General features: G+C 37.3%; 1 pseudogene; it reads right to left on the minus strand.

The window, feature by feature from the left end:
* Positions 1-6,092: 6,092 nt before the first annotated feature.
* Positions 6,093-9,006, minus strand: LOC108315073 (annotated as a pseudogene).
* Between the last annotated feature and the right edge of the window lie 203 nt (positions 9,007-9,209).

Genomic DNA, 9,209 nt, shown 5'->3' on the forward strand with positions numbered 1-9,209 from the left:
GGCCAAGACGTAAAGCAGGGTGCTGAGAGCAGTGTTGATCATGACAAGATTAGTGACCAGTGCCTTTCTTCTCTGACAGCCTGTGGATGCAGGATGGATTTATGTGTCCCTGGAGGACAGGAAGGCATAAACAACACTTGGCATCAGCATCATGAAGTGCCGACATCACCAGTTCAAATCATCTGACTGAGCCAGAAAATTAGAATCCAAAACTTGATTTCGTAGTACAATGCCATGCAAATGAGGAAATATGACAGATCTCAAATGTGCCTCTGAATATCGGCCCTCTCACCATTTTTCTTTTTTCATTCTGATCGGCTATATTCAAAGGGAGATAATATTGCAAGCACATCCTGGGCAACTAGGGAAATGAAGGTTTGAATATTGGCCCTGAAGTTGTAGACTAAGTGGTAAGCAATGCTTCACTATAATAATACTAAGCTCCAATCACACGAAGGCAAAAACAAGTCCTAACCTCAAGATAACAGACGTATTTATATGGTGGAATCATGCCATCTCCTGCTTGGCAGCATCAGACTGACAGCAAGCTGTGTTTGAGCTGTCAGATGCTCGGCCATCACTGTCAGTTCCACTTCTGACACTTCAGTTATGTCTGCATTTTGAGAAAGGGCAAAAGACTGATGCTTCCCAAATCTATTTTCTGGTCCAGAGTTTCATTTTTTTTCATCAAAAATCTCATATATCAATATCTAGGGGAGACATTACACTGTGTTGAAGGAAGGGAAGGATTTCTGAAATATAATCAATTTATTTCAAAATTTATTGTGCTTTTACTTGGTGATCATTACAATCTCTAAGGGACACTTTTTTCAAAAAATGGGTTATTTATTTCATAAAATTAATCCATGATGCCATTTTCACCATTATTGCAATACATTTCAGCATTTCAGACTCAACAGCAGTGATTTTAATATTTTCAAATAGATAATCCATAAAAGCAGTATATTTTTATAATGTCTATAGTTTCTATATATATATATATATATATATATATATATATATATATATATACATCCTGTTTATTTTTTGAGATAGTGACTCACTCTGTCACCCCGGCTGTAGTGCGGTGGTATGATCTCGGCTCACTGCAACCTCTGTCTCCCAGGTTCAAGTGATTCTTGTGCCTCAGCATCCTGAGTAGCTGGGATTAGAGGTGCAGGCCACCATGCACAGATAATTTTTGTAATTTTTAGTAGAGACAGGGATTTTACCATGTTGGCCAGGCTGGTCTCAAACTTCTGACCTTACGTGATACACCCGCCTCAGCCTCCCAAGCTGGGATTAGAGATATGAGCCACTGCGCCTGGCCAATGTCTGTATTTTATATTTGATTCTTTGTTTCCAATGTTGCGTAACTACAAAATTAGTAAAATCTGTGTTTTTTTGTGGACTTAATATTTCAAGCAATGAATTTTATTTTATGAAATAAAGCCAACTGAAATATGTTGAATGGTTTATACACACACACGCACACACACACACACACGCACACACACACACACGCACACACACACACATATATATATATATATATATATATATATATATATACATTTTCATCCTTATAAACTACATTCAGTTACTGAGTGATATTAGTAGTAATATTTCTAACCAACAACAAAAAACTAGCTACCTATTGAGAGGCTATCATGTGCCAGACATGGGATTAGAAAAATGGCATGCAAAATCAAAATTAATGTTTACACATTTAAAGTAACTTCTTGGAAGATAAACCTAAATTAAGAAATAACCTTACACCTCCTTTGAAATAGTTTCTTTTCACCTACATTATTTAATAAACATGGAGGTTAAAATTGCCTTATTAGTTTAAGGGGAATGTGTGAAATGTAATAACTTCTCAGTGTTACCATTTTCAAATTTCTGTCCTTCACTTAAACACAAAAAATGTCTAGGTAGTTTCACAATCAAACTTTCTTCCCAACACGAAATTCAATCACATTTCATAGAATAATACCTTCCCTGCTTGCTATGAACGATGAAATCATGATTACTGCTTACTGGAAATTGTCTCATAGGGCTTTGGCCTCTGTGATATGAATATAAGCATGGTAAAATATTAATTCTAGCCTAAGGCTCTTTTTTTATTCTACCTGTGCAGTTAACATAAAAACAAAATATTCTGGCAAAAAATAAAAGGATGAGAATGATAACTAGTGTTTTCTTAGTTGGGGAAAGGCGGCAGGTTGCTGTTGATAACTTGAGATGGCTATAATAAAATAACACCAGAAAAAAAGTCAAGAGATTCGTAATTGCTTGCCAAAAAGTGAATTAAGCCTCTAATTGTGTAAAATTCGCAGTGTCTCAGGTACATGATCTTTTATTGGTATCTATAATTGACCTCTTTGACCTTGGCTATAAACGTAGCTATTACGCCTCTACTGCTTCCCTCTCTAGGGGGTGGTGGAAACTTTTGTCAGTCTGCTCTGCTCTTCTGGCTTCAAAAGAAAGTTGGACATACAAGTTCTCTTAATTACTTGATCCACAAAATGTATTTGGGGACCTATAGCTAATGTACTGGAGAGTGCTGATAGATAAGAGACTCTCAACATCCGTCTAACGCTCTGCCTTTTTCTTTTTCTTTGGCATCCCAGGATGCTGAGATTCCTTCTGTGATACAAAATACATACATACATACATACACACACACATAAACATAAAGACTTGAATAAATTTTAAAATTGCTCTGTGGGGATTCTTTCAAATGTTTCAGTCTATCAATTTCTCCACTGTTTTAAAAAGTTCATCTGAGATTGTAATAACTGATTAACTGCTATGGGGTGTTGGGAGTTCATTTCAGAAAAAAAATGAGGGGAGCAGTAATGTTATAAAGTGGAACGCCTCTTGATCATTATTTCACAACATTGTCTTATTACAAGAAACAGAGTAAGAGAAAAAAGAAATATACAAATTCAACTTACATCCAATAGGGTATATTACTTGTGATACACCTGCAAGCAAGGTGATATAATAATAAATCAAAGGATTTTACTTGCCATGTCATCCAACACTCCTTACTCTGAAGGTAAGAACACAAAAAGCCCAGAGAACGTAAATAGTTATTCTAATGTTATATATAACCTCTGTCAAAATGTATTCTAGAACTTAGTTCTCCATTTTTTGGCCTATCTCATTGTCAAACTTGTTACTATTTTGAGGTATTCCTGTATGCTCCTGGACAAACCATGGCCTGATTTTCCCAGCAATGGCTTCCTCTCTAGTTTTTTTTCTCTTTATCACTTAAGGAAATATAACCAGTGTAAAAGGAGCCAGAAAGAAAAAGAAAAAAAAAGAAATATAACTAGTGATGATAATGTACACATGTTAAAGTGTTTCCTTTATACTTTTAAGTAATTAAACACTGAGATATTCATATCTTCTTTCATGTGGAATATTAATAGTAATAAATAAAGGCCTACCTTGGAGATATTGTGGGTTCACTTCCAGATCACCTCAAAAAAGTAAATATTGAACCAAAGCAAGTCACACCGTTTTTCTTCATTTCCCAAGACATATGAAAGTTATGTTTATACAATATTGTACCCTGTTCTGTGTTCAACAGCACAATGTATTAAAAAAATGCAAGTATCTTAATTTAAAAACACTTTATTGCTAAAAAGTGCTAATGATCTGCCAGGTATGGTGGCCCACGCCTGTAATCCCAGCACTTTGGGAGGCCAAGGCGGGCAGATCACAGGGTCAGGAGATGGAAGTCAACTGACCAACATGATGAAACCCTGTCTCGACGAAAACTACAAAAGTTAGCCAGGTGTGGTGGCGTGCACCTGTAGTTCCAGCTACTGTACTTGGAAGGCTGAGGCAGGAGAACGGCTTGAACCCGGGAGGTGGAGGTTGTCATGAACCTAGATTGTGCCACTGCGCTACTGCCTGGGTGACAGAGCAAGACTCCATCTTAAAGAAAAAAAAAACAAAACTGCTAATGATCACCTGAGCCTTCAGAGAGTCATAACCTTTTAGCTAGTGGGAGGTCTTTCCTCAATGCTTATGGCTGCGTATAGATCAGGATGGTGTTGGTAGAGGTTGTGATGGCTGTAGCAATTTCTTAAAAGATAAGAAAAATAAAATTTTCCTCATCAGTTGACTTTTCCTTTTTTGAAAGATTTCTCTGTAGCATGTGGTGCTGTTTGATAGCATTTCACCCAAATTAAAACTTCTTTCAAAATTGGAGTCAATCTTATGAAACCCTTCTACTGCTTTCTTAACTAAGTTATGTAATTTTTTTTCTTTTTTTTTTTAATTATACTTTAGGTTTTGGGTACATATGCAGATCATGCAGGATTGTTGCATAGGTACATACATGGCAATGTGGTTTGCTGCCTCCATCCCCCCACCACCTACATCTGGCATCTCTCCCCATGTAATCCCTCTCCAACATCCCCCCAACCTGCTGTCCCTCCCTTGGCCCCCCTCCAACAGACCCCAGTGTGTGATGCTCCCCTCCCTGTGTCCCTATGTTCTCATTGTTCAAAATCGCCTGTGAAATAGAACATGCGGTGTTTGATTTTCTGTTCTTGTGTCAGTTTGCTGAGAATGATGGTTTCCAGATTCATCCATGTCCCTACAAAGGACACAGACTCATTATTTTTTATGGCTGCACAGTATTTCATGGTATATATGTGCCACATTTTCCCTGTCCAGTCTATTGTTGATGGGCATTTGGGTTGGATCCTGGTCTTTGCTATTGTAAATAGTGCCACTATAAACATACGTGTGCATGTGTCTTTATAGTAGAACAATTTATAATCCTTTGGGTATATACCCAGTAATGAGATTGCTGGGTCAAATGGAATTTCTATTTCTTTTTTTTTCCCCCATTTATTTATTTTATTGCATTTTAGGCTTTGGGGTACATGTGAAGAACATGCAAAATTGTTGCATAGGAACACACATGGAAGTGTGATTTGCTGCCTTCTTCCCCATCACCTACATCTGACATTTCTCCCCTTGCTATCTCTCCCCAGCTTCCCACCCCCCACCGTCCCTCCCCTATTTCCCCCCAACTGACCCCAGTGTGTAGTGCTCCCCTCCCTGTGTCCATGTGTTCTCATTGTTCAACACCCGCCTATGAGTGAGAACANCAACACCCGCCTATGAGTGAGAAGATGCGGTGTTTGATCTTCTGCTCTTCTGTCAGTTTGCTGAGAATGATGGTTTCCAGGTTCATCCATGTCCCTACAAAGGACGCAAACTCATCGTTTTTGATGGCTGCATAATATTCCATGGTGTATATGTGCCACATTTGGAATTTCTATTTCTAGGTCCTTGAGGAAGTATCACACTGTCTTCCATAATGTGTTTACACTCCGACCAACAGTGTAAAAGTGTTCCTACTTCTCCACATCCTCTCCAGCATCTGTTGTCTCCAGATTTTTTAGTGATCACCATTCTAACTGGTGTGAGGTGGTAGCTCAATGTGGTTTTGATTTGCATTTCTCTAATAATCAGTGATGATGAACAGTTTTTCATGTTTGTTGGCCTCATATATGTCTTCTTTTGAAGTGTCTGTTCATATCCTTTGCCCACTTTTGGATGGGTTTGTTTGTTTTTTTTTCTTGTGAATCTGTTTTAGTTCTTTGTATGTAATTTTTCAAAGGTATTAACTTTATTAACCTGCAACATTCATCATTTTAAGAGTATATAAAAACAGTCACAATGGGTCAGAAACAAGGTTTGCAATGCTCATAATTATCTTCAAAAGTGGCAATATTTAATGTTTTGAGTAAGTCTTAACAGACTGGCAATATAGCTAGCATAATACATAATGATAAGTGTTGTTCTTGATAAAAAAGCAAATTATTTTCTATTTACAGTTTTTTGAAAAAGTTTACTCTAAAAATATTTTTCTTCTTTATATATTTCCCTGCCATGATAATGCTAAAACACTTTGAGATCCTCTTCAAACTTCAAAGGTGAAAAGTATAACATTCCATTTTAGTTGAAACATTCCTTCACATAGCCAACATATTTTTTCAAGACACTCTAATAACTCTTGAGGATATTACAAGAAAAATATGCCTCTTGCCTGCTGATCTTCCAGTCATATTTCCCCTCAAGCTTTTCTAAATTAAACATTGTTATAATTTTTTTTTGAAATTTAATTTTTCATGGTACAGTCCTCAAGTTACTTTTATTTGGAGCCACTCCTTCAGTTTCAACTTGCTCAGCAAGTAAACAACTGCTTTTGGTTTCTATGGAAACTGGATTCCTGTGGCTGTGTGTAGAATTTTCTAACTGTAAAATTCAAACACAACCTTTTGTGTTGTGGTACCCAGTGATTTAGGTGGAAAAATACATCATGGTGATTCTTCCATGATGGATATGATATGGTAATAACAGGCTGGAATCTAAAGTGACCCAGGGAACTGAAAGCCTGGAAGGTACACCAGGAAAGCCACAATATGTTTTATACAAGTTGTATGTTGTCCTCGTAACTTTTGTATCAGAGTCTTTATAGATCAGAAGTGAAGAATCTTCTGCTGCATGAGATAACAAGTAGGAACCTTCCTGCAAGCTACTTAATTTCTTTAGAATGTGTTGGAGGATGTTAAATAAATTGGAAGTCTTGAGTACTGAAAGCTTTTTTTATTCTTCTGAGGTAATTTCTTCCAGTAGAAAAAGCTTTGAAGTAAATGCATCGATATGCCCAACATAAAATGAGCTGTTGAAATGCAATAAACTTTCAGTCCATAAGAGACAAAGTTCACTTTCAGTCAGAGCTTCAACTGTGTAACAAGCTTGATACTCTACTTTTGGTGTACATAAACTGGAAATTGTCTTCTGATTTTCTTCCATTTTTTAGAATGCGGTCTTGTCTCTACTTGGACAAGACACTGCAGCACACAAGTCACAGGAGGTCTTGCAGGCTAAATAGCTTATGAACAAAATTTTCTTCCTGAGGAGCTACATATTCCGATGTATCTTCCACATAGTCCTGAAGTTCATATGGCAACCATCCTCAGTGCTTCTGAAATGCAGACCATCCAGATTTCTGCCAACTAGAGTAATCCGAAGGAACAGACAATTGCTCCAAAACAGAAGGCTGTTTAGAATTTTCTAAATTTAGTAAGGGCAATTTGGGTTCTTTTCTGGACATTGGCTTTAAGAGCTCATCCTGCATTTTTAAAATCTCTCCAACTGGATCGAATTTTTTATATACTCGTCTAATAGGTTTTTTAAAACACATGATTCTTCTGGACTACAAGCAGTGTTATTCTGGTTTCCTATAGGAGCCTGTCCTTAGGAAGAATTTGGACTAGCTGGTCTAGAACTTAAGTTAGAACCCACAACAGCTGTCTGTCCATCACTATTATCTTTACACTCTGTATCAATCATTAAACACTCCTCATCTGTATCACTGCTGCAGATAACTGTATCTTCAGTTTTAGCTGCTTCTGACCTAACAGTCTTTTCCTTTGAGTTGTGTAGGTTTTCCAGAACATTGAATCTTTTACCATCAGCATGTACCACATCAATAATCATATCATTTTTATTGTAAGTTTCAGTTTCCTGAGAATTTTCTAACTGTAAAGCATCAGATGTTTTCAAGTCACTATCTTGCATCAAAGACTTGCCAGAATTTGATGCCTTATCACCACATGATTCAAATTCCTGATCATCTTTATTTTTTCACTCCATCCATACCAGTGACCAGTTGTTTCTTTTTTTGCAATTGTTCCATCAGAATCTGAGATAAACGTCTAGAATTAGCAGAAATGTCTGGTGCACCTGGTGCCACAGGTGTAGTTCCTGCTTTGGGGGCTGTAGGAGAATCTGTCATGTTGGGTACTGTGGAAGTACTTGCTGGACTTGGTGAATTTCAGGCTTTGGTGGTGGTTACTCCAGAAGTTTCAAGTTCAGTGACAGCATCATCAAAATCCAGATACAAGTTTTCAAGTCTCAGTTTTTCGGCATTCATTGACTTCACAGAGCATGCTCATTTCAGATGTAAACTCTTCAGGTTTGTCGATAAAGAATGCAGAGACTGTAACAGATGTGTTTTTGGACATCATAAATTTTAATGGATCTTCATGAAAGATTTGATTTGTCTCTCTTAAAGTCATTTTCTTTCAGGGAAGTGGTGAATTAATATACATTAACTGACTTTGCACCTGCAACAGGTATTACTTGAATAAGCACTGGAATTCCCCACTGTTCCTTGTATGTTGGTTCATGATAATTTAATAAGGTAAATAATGATTGACTAGTTAGAGCTGTCTCAGGTCGATATCTTGAAACAAGCTTCTCTGCATTTGGATATTTACAAATACTATAATACATAGTTTCAGCTGTTTGTTCTGGCATTTCAGTGGTAGATATATTGTCTTTTGAGAGCTGCAACTTTATAGGCATTGAGGGAAATATTGTTTGCATATATTTTACACTGCCCAATGCAAGAAGAGTTTTTTCTAACTTTAATACCATCTGTATTCTGAAAGGGAAGAACCCAATTAAACTGATGATCTCATGGAGAGTATCAAATCTGGATTCCTTTTCACTTGTTCAATGCAAGCTCTCCAAATTTTCTCTGTGAAGAGACTGGCATTCTCAGAAAGCATATTATAATCCTGTGCATATTTCTTTGCAGAATTCTGCAAAAACATTAGGAACTCAGTAACTTCTTCGTTCATGTGTTTTTTTCAGATCCAAGTACTGCAAGTAGTCATTTTTGTTTATTTCAACATCTTTGGAATGTGCAGAAATCTTTGTGTACTTAACCAAAAAGTCCACATAACTCCTCTGCTCTCTCTGTTGGATAAAACACATAGTTCTTTTAAACTTGGAGCCACAGAATAATCTTTAAAATTTTCTAGAGAGAAAAATGTCTTCAGGCCTCTTGGGGAGAAATATCCCGATTCAGTCTTGGTTCACTCATGACCATCTTGGAGCTCATCTTCCTAGATTTCTGCTTCACTCTAGCTCACACTTCACAGCTGCCTGGTTGCGAAGGCTCCAACAGAGGCAGGATTTCTCCAGAATTTACTCGAATCATTGTCTGTGGTGGCTCTTGCCCAGGCTGCAGCCACACACCACACCAGACACACTCCACCTCATTCCTCACATTGTCGCATGCATCCGGGAAAGAGCATACTCAAAGGACGTGGCCCAAGTTATGTAATTTTCATTGTCATTTCAATAATGGTCATAGCATC

The sequence above is a fragment of the Cebus imitator genome, unplaced genomic scaffold, assembly GCF_001604975.1.
Source record: "Cebus imitator isolate Cc_AM_T3 unplaced genomic scaffold, Cebus_imitator-1.0 Scaffold168, whole genome shotgun sequence".
NCBI classification, from domain to species: Eukaryota; Metazoa; Chordata; class Mammalia; order Primates; family Cebidae; genus Cebus; species Cebus imitator.